The sequence below is a fragment of the Pinus tabuliformis genome, chromosome 6, assembly GCF_031772625.1.
Source record: "Pinus tabuliformis cultivar Carrire ecotype Pingquan chromosome 6, CPIR1, whole genome shotgun sequence".
Taxonomy (NCBI): domain Eukaryota; kingdom Viridiplantae; phylum Streptophyta; class Pinopsida; order Pinales; family Pinaceae; genus Pinus; species Pinus tabuliformis.
This window is the reverse complement of record NC_142292.1, coordinates 367,966,402-367,982,933: the sequence shown is the minus strand read 5'-3', so window position 1 is coordinate 367,982,933 and position 16,532 is coordinate 367,966,402. Positions and strand designations below refer to the sequence as shown.

Genomic DNA, 16,532 nt, shown 5'->3' with positions numbered 1-16,532 from the left:
CGTGATCCCCATGACATAAATAAGGGGGTTAGGGTGGGACCCTAACATGCCCTCCCCCTTAAGACTAGCCTTGTCCTCAAGGCTGAAGCTGCGGAAACTGCTGAAGAATAGTGGCTGGTTCCCAAGTTGCATCTTCCGGAGAGGTGTCTTTCCATTTGACGAGGACTTCCTTAATCATGCGGCCGCGCAGGTGCTTGTCTCGTGTGTCTAGAACATGTTCGGGTTGAAGCCAGATTAACCCTTCTTCTTCCAATTCAGGTAGACTGGTTTGAACTCGGCAATTATTCCCAATCACTTTCTTGAGGCATGATACATGGAAAACTGGATGGATTTTTGCCGTAGGTGGCAAAGCCAACTTGTAAGCCACTTCTCCAATGCGCTGAAGTACTTGGTATGGTCCATAGAATTTTGGAGAGAGCTTTTGACAACCCTTGTCTTTGAGTGAGGTTTGCTTATATGGTTGTAGCCTCAAAAAGACCTGATCCCCTTCTTGAAATTGGCGCTCTGAGCAATGTTGGTTGGCCTGTTGCTTCATGCGGTTCTGAGCTTGATGAAGATTCTCGCAAAGATGGGCGAGCATGGTTGTGCGGTGTTGTAGGAGTTGATCCACTGCTTGTACTTTGGAGCACCCCTTGAGATAAGAAGTAGGGGAAGGCGGAAGTTGACCATAGACTGCTTCATAGGGAGTCATGTTGGTGGTGGCATGATAGTTGGTGTTATACCACCATTCCACCAGAGGTAACCACTGTGCCCAAAGGTGTTGCTTTTCTGAAGTGAAACACCTAAGGTAAGTTTCTAGACATTTGTTGACGGCTTCAGTTTGACCATCAACAGTTGAGTGCCTTGTATTCTAAAGAGTTCCTGCCAAAAATTGCTGGTGAAGACCGGGTCGCGGTCGGACACTATAGAAGTGGGCATGCCATGTAATTTGAAGATCTGATCCATGAAAGATTGAGCAACCAAAGTTGGTGTAAACGGGTGGGGTAGGGCGCAAAAATGAGCATACTTCGACAGTCGGTCCACAACCACCATGATGACTGACTTGTTCCCTGACTTTGGAAGACCTGTTATGAAATCCATAGAAACCTTCGTCCAAATTGATGCTGGAATGGGCAATGGTTGTAATGTGCCTGGTGTGTTGACAGTTTCCCCTTTGTGGCGTTGACAGACATCACATTCTGCTACGAAAGTAAGGATGTCCTTTTTCATGCCTGTCCAAAAGAATGATCTTCTGGTGCGAGCATACGTTTTCTGAAAGCCTGAATGTCCTGCAATGGGAGATGAGTGCAATTCGGCCAAAATGTGACTTTTGAGGGTGGATGTTGGTGATATTACGACTCTGTCCTTGTAGCGAAGAATATCATTCTGCCACGAGTAGCCCTTGCTGGAATTAGGATCTACCTACAATTGAGAAATGAGTTGGGAGAGCCCTGGGTGTGAAAACCATTCCCTGCGAGCCTCTTCAATCCAGTCTAGAATGGGAAGGGAAATTGCGAGCAGAGTAATTTACTCCTCAAATTGGCGCGATAATGCATCTGCTACACTGTTTTCTTTCCCTTTCTTGTAAATGATCTCATAATCATATCCCAGCATTTTGGCTAACCATTTATTTGTTGTGGGGAGGATAGGCGTTGCTCCAAAAAATATTTAAGACTGTGATGATCTGTGCGGATTTGGAAACGTCGCCCCAATAAGTAAGGTCGCCAGGTCTCGACTACATGTAAGATGGCCATCATTTCCTTCTCGTAGGTAGATTCGCCCAGATTTCTCCCACTGAGTTGTTGGCTTGTGAAGGCCAATGGTCGCCCTTCCTGCATTAAGACCGCCCCAATAACTGTACCTGAAGCATCAATTCAATGACAAAGGATTTGGTGAAGTCAGGTAGTGCTAAGACTGGAGTGGAACACATGGCGTTTTTGAGAGCGGTAAATGCCTGTTGTGCTTCCTCGTTCCAAAAGAAGGAATTTTTCTTTAGGAGTTGAGTGAGGGGCTTCGCTATGCGGCCATAGTTGCGGACAAATTTACGATAATAGCCTGTGAGACCCAAAAATCCTCTCAAGCTCTTCAAGGTCTTAGGTTGAGGCCATTCTTGCATTGCCTGGATCTTTTTGGGGTCCACCTTGACACCTTCACCCCCCACAATGTGGCCCAAATACTCAACTTCTTCCATGCCAAACGAACACTTAGACATCTTGACAAATAATTTATGTTTGCGGAGCAGTTGCAAGAGTAGATCTACATGCTGAAGATGTGCCACCCAAGTGCCACTATAGATGAGAATGTCATCGAAGAAGACAAGGACAAATTTTCTGAGATATGGTTTGAGGATGTGATTCATAAGACTCTGAAAAGTAGAAGGGGCATTACAGAGACCAAATGGCACGACCAGGAACTCATAATGGCCTTCATGAGTTCTGAAAGCCGTCTTGGGAATGTCGACTTCCTTCATGCGAATTTGGTGGTAGCCGGAGCGAAGATCCAACTTAGTGAAGAATTGAGCCCCATTGAGTTCGTCCACCAAATCGTCAACCACCGGGATGGGAAATTTATCTTTGACTGTCAACTTGTTGAGGGCCCTGAAGTCGGGACACATCCGCCACTACCCATCTTTCTTGAGGACCATGACCACTGGGGATGAATAAGGACTAATGCTGGGACGAATGACACCTGCTTCCAACAATTCCTTGATGATTTTTTCTATTTCATTCTTTTGGGTGAATGGATATCTGTATGGCCGCACATTTGGGGGTTGGGCCCCTGGAACCAAGGTGATGCTATGATCATGTTCCCCTCGCGAGGGTGGAAGCTCATGAGGCTTGTCAAAGACCGTCCGATGGTTATTTAAAATTTGCTGCATCTCAGGATGAATTGGCAGAGACATGGTTTCGACTACCTGTATGGCATTATTTTTGAGCTACCACTCCATGATGGCCCTTTTTTAACAATTTTTCCATCCTATGCGAGCTGATGATAGAGGGGGCTCCCGCCTGGAGTCCACGGAGGGTATGTGTGGAGTTGTTCTGCTTAAAACTCATATATAACTCCTGGAAATCCATTGTGATTTGCCTAAGAGTGCGGAGCCATTCAGCGCCTAGGACAATGTCGCAACCCCCCATGTGTATGGCAAACATGTGGGTTTTCAACTGATAATCCCCCATTTGAAGTTTGACATTTTCACAGCGGCCTTCACATTTCATTGTGCCCCCATCTGCAATTTAGACTTGGAAGTTAGAAACTGCCCGTACAAAACAATGCGCTGCTTCGGTGATTTTTTGATGGATGAAATTATGGGTACTTCCACTATCAATCAAGACTACTACTGGACGATGTTTAAGAAAACCCCTGATTTTGAGAGTTTGAGGGGAAGAAATTCCTGCCAACGCATTTAGCGAAATAACTGGTTCGTCAGATACAATCTCCTTTTGGTTGTCTTCTTCGATCGCCTCCGGTTCCTCAAGTGGTGGATCTTCCTCGGTGGAGCTGTAGTCAGTGGCATCTATTTGAAAAAACTTGGGCTCCTTGCATTTATGACCCGGGGAATATTTTTCATCACAGTAGTAACATAGTCCTTGCTTCCTTCTTTCGGCCATTTCCGCAGGTGACACCTTTTGGATCTTAAGTGTCTAAGTCGTGTTGTGAGCTTGTGGGGAACGACCTTTAGCGGGGAAATTGGGGCGGCTGTATTTGGCTGCTATTGCACATTCCACCTTACGAGCTACCTGGCAAGCCTCCGTCCACATGGGAGGGTGGTGGAGTAGAACTTGAGCTTTGATGGCTTCTTTAAGACCGCTGATAAAACATTCCATGTAGAACTCATCTGTGAGACCCTTAGTGCGGAAGGCTAAGGCTTCAAAAGCGGTAATATATTCATCCACTGTACCCGTCTGTTGGAGCTTAGTGAGACGCCCCAAAAAAGAGTCTTCCTATTCAAAGCGATCTCGAAGAGCTTTGGTAAATTGGGCCCAATTCTAAAAATGTCCATTGCAATGTTGATGCCATTCCCCCAATTGCCATCGTTCATTGTCCAAATACATGGTTCCCACCATAAGCTTAGTCCCCTCATCTAGGATACGATTCAATTTGAAATACTGCTCCATTTGTGCTAGCCATGCGGACGTGTGAGAACCGTCAAATTTATGCATATCCAACTTGGGAGGTCGCTGACTGGGTGGTGGATGGGTGTGCCAGACATGAGGAGAATGGCTAGACTCACCCTCATGGTATTCATGGCCATTAGACTCCTCCACTTGGGTTGGCTCCTTGCCCTTCTCGAGTACTTTCTCTACCTGGATACTTAGTCCGCCAATCAGACGGTTGAGGTTGTTCAGATCTGCTTCAATTTTGTCTAGCCTTTCATTGGCCATCGCTTGAGCTCTAGTTTCTACCATACACCAACTTGATGAACAATTGGGACCGCCAAATTTTATTTTATTTTTTTCTAATAAATTGAATGGTACCACCTTGCTCAGCTCGTCGTCCTGATGCTGATGGGCTAGATCACCAATAAGCGCCTCGGAAGATCTCAGACTTTTTTTTTTTTTTTGGAAAACTCCTAACGGAGTTTTACTCCTTCTTGATCAATACTGCAGTCGCCAAATCCTCAAAATGTCAATGCTGCCAAACGTCCTGCGAAAAGTATACCCCGGTACAGGAACCCTTCACAACAACTCCGATCTGGTGGATCTGAGAGATCTGAATGGTGGAACAACTGCTGCTGCGGATCTGATGGAGCTGCGGGACCGATGTCTGCTGCTGCAGCACGTCTTTTCACACGCGGATTTGATGTGTGATCCTCGATAGAAAAGGGAACTATGGTCTAGAGGAGTGTCAGGTGCTACAGATCGCAATATACATAAGGGTCTGACAGTAGTACTCGGCCCAATGTTTCAGGGCTCTAACTAAGGAGGATCGACCATACCCTTAGCCGTACAACCCGACTACCCTATCGTACGGGCGAGTAATCTCTCCGAGTGCTGTTCTCGATGTACTGTAGCCACAAGACGACCGAAGGTTTATCTATGGCAAGGTTTCAAGGGAGCCTAGGGGGCTTCCTATATACCCAGAGGGTACGTGGAAGACAGTCCGTGCGCGGTTCTGTCTAATGCGCTACTACTCGAAGGGGTACCCACAGGGGTTACAAGGGAGTCCAACAGATGTGACCACCTCTTGTATTTCCTACGTGCATGCCTCCCCAAATCCGCAGGTTTATGCGCTTAACGACAGATCCCGTGGTTTAAAGACACCGGAACACGTCTCTAGCCAAAAAAAAATTGGCTAAAAATTAGAGATCCCACCGAGCCCTGGAAAGTGCTCTGATACCACTTGTTATGCTCTTAACCTGCAAAATAATACCCAAATACAGAATATGCGAAGAAAAGATACCCAGAACACAGAAGATGCGAAGAAAAGATACCCAGAACACAGAATAGCAATGATTTTATTATTCAAGAGCAATGTTCACATGCCTCTTCGAGGGGGCAACCTCCAATAGAGCAGAGCTCGATTACAAAATAAGACACAATGCTCCTCGCAGGGAGTCTCTATCCTTTATATATGACTCATACATGCAATACCACGGGCCAATACCGTGGGTTTTATTACTACCATCTATCTAATACTACAGCCCATTTGCAACTAACTGTGGTCCCGTCATTAATTGCGGGTTAACCACTTTCAAATATTAATATGGGCTTTATTGACTCTTGACTATGACGTGATCCCCATGACATAAATAAGGGGGTTAGGGTGGGACCCTAACACCTTGGTCCTTTTGTTGATCTAGATCATTCTTCATGTCTTCTTCTACCATGACCTTCACATCTTCCTCTTTTTGTTGATTTTTCTCTTGAATACATGGAAGATTTGATGGTAACCATGAGGGAGCTCTTTCGATCTCTGATTTTGATGTCTTCTCTTCATCAAGTGCCGCCCATGGTTCTTTGATCTTCTCTTTTGAATCTTCTTCTTCTGGATGTGGTCCTTCAATGATATCAATATAATCACTTTTTTGCAATACTCTTTCTGAGCTATGGTGAATACCATTGAGCTCAAGAGGAGTTGTTTGGAAGTGTTGTACCTCAGCATTGTAAATGGGTTGAGCTACTTCAATGTGTGGGTTTGGAAATGGTGGTACACGTAGTTGAGTGGGAGTGTATATTTGAGTTGGATGTCGATGGGGTTGTGGTTGGGTAGGTAGTGGAGGCAAAAGAGCGGGAATAGAGTTGTATTGGGGCCTCCACCCCTAATGAGATTCATTCCACTGAGGTTGCGGCTGAGCATAGGATTGAAATGAATGGGTGGTTGGTTTGGCATGATATTGAGATGTGAAGGGCCAAGGAGGAGGCGTGGACCAGGAAGGATGAGCAGGGGGGCCCCAAGAAGGTATGGAGGTGACTTGGTTGGGGTTGTAGTATGCCTGAGATGTCCCTTGGATCCCCTGCTGGTATGGTCTAGGTCCATGCGGCCTCCTTTGGATTATGTAATAGATCTGTTCAGTGACTCCTCCGACCCCTCGGTATACAAATTTAAGTCCAGGCAAGGAAGGGCACTTATCTGTAAAATGATTTTCTTCACAGATTGAACAAACCTCTATAGAGTTCAATGGGCATTCATTCCTGGGATGCCTCCTGGTGAATTTAGGGAAAAAAATGGCCAAAGCCCTCCCTACTTCCTCTTGTTTTCTTTTCATATGTAAGGTATCCATTCGCATGGCAAGAATCTGTAGCATCTCACTCTTGAAGTCATCCAACATGTTTCCAATTTCACCTTTAATGGATGAATTGGAAGAAGAGGTATTGTCCCCAACATTTCTGTTTTTAGCCATTGGCTCCAGAGGAATGTTTTCTTCTTCTTCCCCTATAGGTTCTTCAAATATGTCTTGTTGTTCACCTAAAGGTTCTTCTTGATCGCAACCACCAAAGAAGAGAGAAGGTTGGCTATGTGAAGTTGTGGGGGTGTTGGGCAAAATTTTTCCTGAGTTATCTCCATTCCTACGCAGCATGAAAGGAAATCTTTTTGGTTGGTTTTTGTTTCTTTTTCCCCACACTGAAAGTACCTGCAGAAACTAAGATTGATTGACCAAAACAAATTGCAACTAACTGAAATGGACTTGTTGAAATGAAATTTGCAGAATTGAAAAGGAAAGTAAGGAAATCCAAAACTTGAAGGAAAAGAAATGACTTGTCTACTCTTGCTGAAATGAAATTTGCAGAATTGAAAAGGAAAACAAGGAAATGCAGAACTGAAGGAAATGAAAGGATTGGTCTACTTTTGCTTAAACAAACTATTCGTAGAATGTTGCAATAGAAAATAGAAGAAAGTAGTAATCATAGAATACTCTGATGCTTCCCCAGCAACGGTGCCAAAAAGTGGTGAGCACCAGTATGGCAACAATAATGCTGCAACTCCTAGGCTACCTACTTTACTCTTATCAACCCGGTAGTTCGTAACAAACTTGGAAGCGTCGGTGTTGTATCCACAATTACTATTTCTTACTGCAGGTTGTCACTTGGTTATTTGGCACAATATCACTAGGATCTCAAGCCAACTTCTATGGATTCCAGAAGAAGCTCTGTATGTAATGCAAGGAGGGAAATATTACTCTACAGATGCTACTCTAACTGCAGAAAGGAGAAATACTGGAAAGGTAAAGCAAACCTAGTAATCCCTAATTAACCAACTAACCCTAATTTTGCAGAAAGCACTATGAAAACCATGAAAGGAATGTCATTACCTACTCAAGGAAGTAAAAAACATCTAACTAATCTATTTCTGGAAGTAAATGGGCAAAAAACATATTTTTGGATTTTTATGTATTTTTATGTGAATTTGACATGCATATAATTTATTGTGTGTGAATGTGGCAGCAAATAGGTGGAATTTGAGGGTGGCTTTGGGACTTGAGAGGATGTAGGATGGTGTGGATGGGTCCTAGGAAGTCTTAGGTGGCCTTCTAGAGGCTTTTCCCACATTCAGCCTTCAAAGAAAGCCTACAGGAAAATCTACAAGAGGACACATGAAATCTACAGGAGGAAAATAGGGCCGCTACAAGAGGCCTACGGGAGGAGGCCGAGAGCAGTTTCCACTATTTTGAGGGTGTGAGAGTGGGTGGAAAAGGTGGATGAAGGTTGGAATGAGGTGTTAGGGTGCCTAGGGTCTACCAAGGATCACCAGAAGAGAGGAAGATGATTGGGTTTGCTCAAGGAGAGAGAAAGAAGTTTTATGGAAAATTCAGGGAACTAAGGCAGAATTGAGGTGAGATTTGGGAGACTTGTAGGGCATGGATCAGATGGAGGATGTGATGGCTGCTAAGCTGGCCTACTTCTAGAAGTGATTTGCTGTAAAGGAACTAACAGTCAACCAATAAGATCAAACAAGCAACGAAATGAGTGCATCTAGAAAAATAGAGTTTTGCATCAAACTAGTATAAACTATGATCTATGAAAGGAAATGCTAAGAAATGATGCAAGAAAGGAAAGCATGAAAGAATACTATTGCAAATAAAGAAATGAGCATCATGAAGAAGATCTGAAGGAAAGAAAAGTTGGACTATTAACCTACTAAAAGCCGCAAACACTAGAAGTCCTATGAATTAGGAAAATCTGTGTTTTTGGGGCAGCAAGAGGGTCTTTGCCTCAAATCATGGTCCCAAAGGGAGGAAGAGAGGCCAAGGCACTATTTCTAGCCTTTTTAATCTTCTCTTTATCACTGCTTAACCAGCTATAGAAAGCACAAATGGAATCAAACTACTGAATCATCAAAAGCAACCTATTCTTAAACATAAAAGAAATACATTTACCAACAACCTAATCTACAAACTAAAATAAAACATACAAATACAAGTAAATAGGAGCTTGGCTGCTTGGATTGGGCCCTAACCCAAGAGCTTCAGCCCTTTGAGGTAACTCAGTGCTAACACAAAAAGGATTCCATCTTTATTTCCAAAACAATAGCAAGATTTTATGAAACTGTCACAAAATAATAAGCTCAAAGTTGAGCAGAGTTTACATAAGAAAAAATCCAACAAAAATCTTGCCCTTGTGAGGCCCTAGGCCTCTCTACTTATACAAATTAATCTACCAACAGCTTCCTTAAAATCAGGGAGGCTTGACTCCCAAAACTCGAGATAATCATCAGTCATCCTCCACTTGCTCGGCTGCCTTCTAGTGCATGATTCGACTGCTTGTACTCTGAGCTGAATGAAGGGGAATTCAAGGTGAGGAGTAAAAAATGAGGGGGATTCCTCCTATAAGTCCTCTCCTTTGTCAACTTCGAGTTATTGCTGCCATTTTTCCAGTGGATCTTTGACTTTGACCTTGAAATTCATCAATAATCTGCATTAAACACATGTTAGACCACATGGCATCATAACTAACTCAACTCACTCCATAAGCATAAATATAATCAGAAAATCATACAATAATCGAAGAGAATGGTTGATTTGACTAGGTTAGGAGGTAAATTGAGCCCATATAATTACCCATTTATGAGGCTCATCAAATACCATAGGTAAATACCATGGTTATGCCAATACCACGTACATTTGTACCATGTTAATCCCAATACCATGGTTACCCTAATACCACAGACACCTATACCATAGTAATATCCAAGTCAATACCACACTTAAATACCATGGTTATGCCAATACCACGAACCTTTGTACCATGGTAATATCCAAGCCAACACCATATGCAGATACCATGGTAATACTAATACCTGTAATGCCAATACCACTTGCTAACCTGGACCACACATGCAAACATATAGAAATCAACCTCAAACTAATACCAAGGGAAAATACTGGTAATCATGACTAGTCCCATAACCACACCCTCAACACATGAAAATATCAGCTGCAACTACAACCACAAGACTGCATCCATGTGGTTAACTACCTATAATCACACACATAAAACTAGCTCTGTGTAGTTTTGATAGAGTATAGAGAAAAAACAAAACCATCTCACCCTAGACCTCTACCAAGCTGCTCCACAACTCTCCAACCACCTCCACAACTATCATCAACTATATTCATAAACTCATCAACCATACATAATATCTTCCATAAGCCAAAAATATAACATAATCATCTGTCATAGCAACCACTACACATGTAAGTCCATCCATCAAGGAGTCCATTTGCCACTAAAGCTATTAGGAACACCATCATATGAAAACACATGCCGAGGTTGACATCAATTCCAACCATCAATCACTAAATCCAACAACTACACCAATAGTTTCATCATCAATGCCAATAATCCCCCCCTTTGGCATTGATGGAAATCCAGTTGAACCATCCAACTGATACTTTCCTCCTCAAGCACTCCACCTATAAAATCAATGGAAAATGGCTAAAAGAAAAGAAAAAACATCAATGGTGGCATCACTGTATTGATCATACATTGAAAAAGTAATAGCTCCCCCCTAGACATGAGTTGTATCTGACCACAATACAACTCACTCACTCCTCTATGGATGCATGACAAAAAGTAATAGCAACAATAAATCACTCTCTCCTGAATCAACAACAACAAACTCAGCTGATCTAGACTTATGCAGGAATGCATTAACATAATATAGATATAAACATAAACACAAATATGCAACAAGAATAAAACTTCATTTCACTAATATCAAAGAACTGAAATATGCTTACATATAAAATGGAAATAAACTAGCTCAGGCGATGGTAACTTATCTCTGAGAAGAGACGTGGCAACTACATTCTTCTAAAATATGTTATAATGAGGTTTAAAGGCCTATTTATTATTGATAAATAATGGAAAACTCTAAACATCCAAAAACCTATCCCTAGGAGATGAAGTGCCAAAACTATGGGCCCAGTTTGGGTAATTTGGTACATCAACTTCGTGGGGTCGTAACTTTAGCATACGATCTATGTTTGATGTGCACAATACCTCGTTAGAAATATCTATCCGAGGAATAAAAATTTCAAATGAAATTTTCCTGTTTCGCCAAAAAAAATCATTTAGGGCCTCAAAATGGCTCCGGAAATCCAGGACCCGAAAAAACTGTCAAAAATAGTAAATTGTGGTATAATTAAGGAAACTAAAAAACTAAAATAAACAATGGTGGGGGTCCAAGTGGAATAGGAGGGTGGCCACCAATATCCACCTAGATCATCAACTCTCATTTGAAGCAGTAGTAACAAAGGATGTAGTCCAACAACACAAAACCCAATTAACAACTCCAACTACCTCAATAACAACAATACATCATAAGCACCAACAACAACAACACCACTCAACTTAACAACAACATGAGCACCAGCAACACTATACCATGAGAAACAAAACTCTCCCCATCAACATCACCAACAACATACCATAGCTACCTGGAACATATAATAATCATCAACATTAATCATTATGCCTTAAGAAAAGCATTGTATCATCACCTACATAGTAGTAATCATGACCGTCCATATCCACCAAGCAGCAACATATGAGAAATAACTATGCCTACTCCCCTGATCATCATCATCATCCTGCAATGAAGACTTCCTCGCTGAAATATACAACTCATCGACCAAAAGACTGACTCTTGACCATAAATTACATGGCTTTATAGACATCTTGCGTGGAAATACAACCAAAGATGACACTTTTACAGAGCTTCATCAAATGACATCAATGACTCTATGGACCCAATGTTTACATCATGACACACTCTCAAACTATAATTTGATTGGTTTACATCATTACATGTCTTTATTGAAGCATATTACATGAATAGATACATGTCTATTACAGACCATTTTGCTTGCTTATTATATATCCTTTCACATGAAAGAGCACACCATATTTTGTTGTTGTTGTTGTTGGACTAGACAAGTTGTTCTACCAATCTTGTGCACATATTCATAATGTATCCAACTTTCAGAAAGTCCAAGCCTCTTGCTACTAGATCAGTGATAAGAGAAGAGCACAATTTTCTTTCCTTTTTTTCATCCACCTCTTCAAAATGTGAATCCTAGTGAAACTCACTTATCACGGCATAGTGGAAATCCACTACATCATATATTGAAAAGAGAACCATAACTTTGTGAGAAAATCTTACTTCAAATTGAGATCACAAAAGAGCCAACAAAAATACAAACCTTAAACGACATGGCACCTTAATTTAAATGGGAATTGATATCTTGATGCTGAAACACCAAATCCTGATACAAAAACAACTCTTGCTACAAATCATTAGAGGAAATTTCAGCCTAAAAGTGGCCTCCTAAGGAAAAATAATAAAATAATAGTTAAAATAATCAAATAGGAGTTGTGAATTTTGGAGGGAAAAGAAGAAAACTACTTTTTCATTGTATTTTTGGCATATCTCATTGTAGGTTTACTCAAATTTCAAGTGTAGACATTCGTTGGATGCAAAATTAAGTGATCATATTATATTTGACAATAAATTTCCTTGTAGTGATGGTGATTTTATTCAGTTTGATGATTTAGAAGATGATAACAAATATATTAAATCTGATCTTTTGAAGAGAAGTTGAGGAAAAAGTTTTGTAGAAAATTTAGAACTTGAATATGGAGAACCATGAAAGGTAGGTACCCTAGACACTAAGATTAGAAAGATCACAACAGAAAATAAAAACCATCAAAAATTACTACAAATACTTGATGAGAAGGAGTGTGTACAATGAAGAGATCATCAATTTAAAACTCAATTGGATGAAGCAAGGAAAATTGGAGAAGGAATGAGAAAGAAATATGAAGAAAAATAGTATCAATGTGAAATATTGGAAGCATAAGTGGTTGAATTGAGAAGTAATTCAAAAGAGAAAGCCATTTAGTTGAAGACTAGCCAAAATTCTCCATATCCTAACTTGCAAGAAGGAGAAACGAGTTCAGAAATAAAATTTAAACAACCAACAACAAAAATTGGTGCCAACAGTAGTAGAGGACAACAACAAAACCAACAATCAAAAGAGGCAAAGGTTTTACCAGACAAATCATCCACAACATCAATTAAATTTTTTAGCTATCAAAAGCTTGGGAATATTGTTGCAAACTGCAGAAGCATGCAACAAAAGAAGAAATCAAACAAAAGGACGCATCATGAAACTTCTCCTTTGACCAGTTATAAAAGTGTATTTTATAGCTACTGCTTTATGTGTAATGATTTCAGGCATAAGCATGTTAATTGTAAGTTTCATGGAAGAAGTAGAAAAAGGCAGACCAACAAAAGACTTGAGCCCTTTCCACCATTTTTTTTGGCACATAATATGTTTTACTTGTGATAGTCTTGGCCATAATGCAAAAAATATTGCAAGTTTCCCTTGTTCATCATGGAATTTAAATGGAAGAAAAAGAATCCTAGTGTGAATGCCTCCAACATGCATCAAAGTGATCAACAAGTGACAACCAAGAGAATCTGGAAGAGGAAGAAGCAAAAGGAAAACTAAGGCCAACTTGGCCTCAGAGAGGAGCTTGAAGCAGAAAGAGCATATTTTTAGAAGGAGCTCCTCCAAGAATATTTCTTCAGTAGATGGTGTAAGCATTATTTTCCTTTTTGTGTGTTTTTCGAATGGGATTAAATTTTAAAAGAATCAGTTGAATTGAACCACATAGCTCCATGAATCTCCTGCAAAAATAAAAAGTTGAAACTCATGATGCTAGTATCTACAATTAGAATAAAAATAATTTTTCAATTTGAAGAAAAATATTTTTATTTGCAATCTAAAGACAAAAATATGAAAACATTTCAATTTGGTGGTCGATGAATAGAAAGAGAGCGTGCATCGTTGAAGAGTAAATGGATAAATTGGATTTATTACTATTTGAACAATGTGAAAGCAACAAACAAAATCCCATAGATCGATTTTTCTTCCATGATTTGTGAGTTCTGGTGATTCGAATAAGAATGATACAAATGCCAAAACAATGATGTTCCCTTTTCAAGTTTCTAATGTGTGGAGATGTTCTTGTATGTGATTCAAAAGGTCAACACTATACTCCAAGTGAAGTAAACATTCTACAACAATTAGAAGCAATTGTTGTAATGCCAAACTACAATAGGTTGTTTTCAATTAGTCGGACATTGGTTGCTATTCCAGATAATGTTATTATGCAACAACAACAAAGAACCTAGTTTAATGGGTGGTGAATTAGATAACGGGGTTTGAAATTTAGTCAAATTTATGAATTTGATGAGGCTCCTCAGTCACATTCCTATATTCATGATCATATTTTGGAAAAAAGGTGATTGGATTTGGGCGCAAGGAATATTCTATAACTCCTCATAAATATGGGTTCCATTTACTTTAGTAGTTGTTGTTTGACAGTGCACATTGATAGATTGAGGTTTGTGCATTTTTTCTTTCTAATTCCCTGTAGTAGTGCGATATATTTGTTTGCCTTGTCACTTTTTAGAAGATTTGAATTCACGTTTCCAATAAATATATATATATATATATATATATATATATATATATATATATATATATATATATATATATATATATATATATATATATATAGGTATATATATATGTATATATATATCTATGTATATATATGTATATATCTATCTATATATATATATATATATATATATATATATATATATATATATATATAGATATAGATATATATATATATATCTCTCTCTCTCTCTATATATATATATATATATAAGTTATGTATGGAAAATGTGAGTATATTGAGAGGGAACAAAAAGTAGTATGTGTTGGTGTTTTGAAAAGGAAAGGTGTGTATATATTGTTTGGCCCAAGTGGGTGAGAATACAAATCCCTTGGGTCAGACATTTTTCTTCTCGTCAGAAATCAATCCAAAATCTGAATTTAATTGCTAAAGTAAATCAAGTTTCATATCAATATGTTTATATGGCACTTAATAGAATGGAATCGATAATGTTGGTTTTGCATGGTCATTAAATATTCTCTAGAATTCGTTTTTGGAAGGTTTGATATAATATACATATACTGGCTATTTATGGTGATCAGATATTTGTTCTAGAAACCAATTCTAATTCTTGCAATCATTTGCGATAATAATTTTTCTAGTATATAGGGTTATAACAAAAGGTTTAAAACCAGTTCAGACATATGTATCCAAGGTCATGAAAAAGAACCCTGTATTCGTAATGGCAGATACATTAGCAGTAGGTGCATTAATGAAAATGGTCCAAGGAAATTTTAGACACATGCCTATCGTTGAAAATGAGGAGGTCATAGCTTTTCCTTATATTAAAAAATTCTTATAGGATGTCATAGCTAGAATGGAGAAGGTTGCAGAAAATGGTAATGCCATTATGACTGTTGTGGAAGGGGTGAAGCGACAGTGGGGAAGCACCACTTCTGTTTCTAATACTTTTATTGAGACATTACGAGAGTGAATGTTTAGACCTTCTCTATCCATTGTTATCACAGAGCATACAAAGGTAGCAACATTTTCACCCATTGAATCTATGTATATGGAGACAAAGAGAATGCAGGAACTTCAGATGAATGCGAGAGTTGTAACAATTGAGCATAAACCACACGGAATCCTCACTTCAAATGACGTTTTGATGTGATTTGTAGCACAAATTCTATCCCCATAATCAACATTGGTTGAAAATCTGATGAAACCAAACCCAAAATGTGTAACTATTGATACACCAATTATTCATTCTTTACACGTAATGCATGATGGAAAATTCTTTCACCTACCAGTGGTGGATAGAGATGGATTTGTTGTGTCCTATATAGATGTGTTGCAAATTATGCATGCAATGATGGCCACTGTGGTTAGCTTTGGAGCAGTTGGAAATGATATGGAAGGTTCAATGACGTGAAAGTTTTGGGATTCAACTTTGGCGTTATATCCAACAGAAGATTATGAGGATTCCCACAGTGATGCATCTACAAGGATGGATTACGAGACAACAGAAATGGAAAAAGTTGGATATCCATCTCTAAACCTAGGAAATTATTTATTCATTTACATTAGAGGATCAAAAAGGCTAGGTTCACAGGTTTAGTTGTGGTACAAAGAGTTTGACATAACTCATATCTGCAATGATTCAACGACTGGGAGATGACATTGATTGGGCTCATCTGACTCAAATTTTGTATGAGGATGATGAAGGTGATAAAGTTTTACTTGAAACAGACAATGATATTATGGCAATAGTGAATTATGTTAGGTTAGATGGATTGTAGGGATTGAGGTTTCATGTAGATTACTCAAATTTGTATAATGACAAGATAGAGAAATAAAATAAATCAATTATATATGTTGATTTACAACTTGCACATCTGGATAGTTGGGGATCAACATACACTACCATTAGAGGAAATTTATCCTAAAAGAGCCCATGAAATTTTCATGTAATCCCATGTCATAATATGTAAACCAATCAAAATCCTTTAAATTTAAAAGAGGTACATGTAAATATTTTTGAGGGAAAATAGGAAAAAAAAAAAATTAATTGTAATTTTGGCTTTATCTCCCTGTAGGTTAGTTACTCAATTTTTGAGTGTAGACACTCGTTGGATG

General features: G+C 39.3%; 1 pseudogene; it reads left to right on the top strand.

Moving 5' to 3' along the window:
• Positions 1–16,252, top strand: part of LOC149258825 (CBS domain-containing protein CBSCBSPB3 pseudogene) — a 119,512-nt pseudogene extending 103,260 nt beyond the window's left edge.
• The last annotated feature ends 280 nt before the right edge of the window (positions 16,253–16,532 follow it).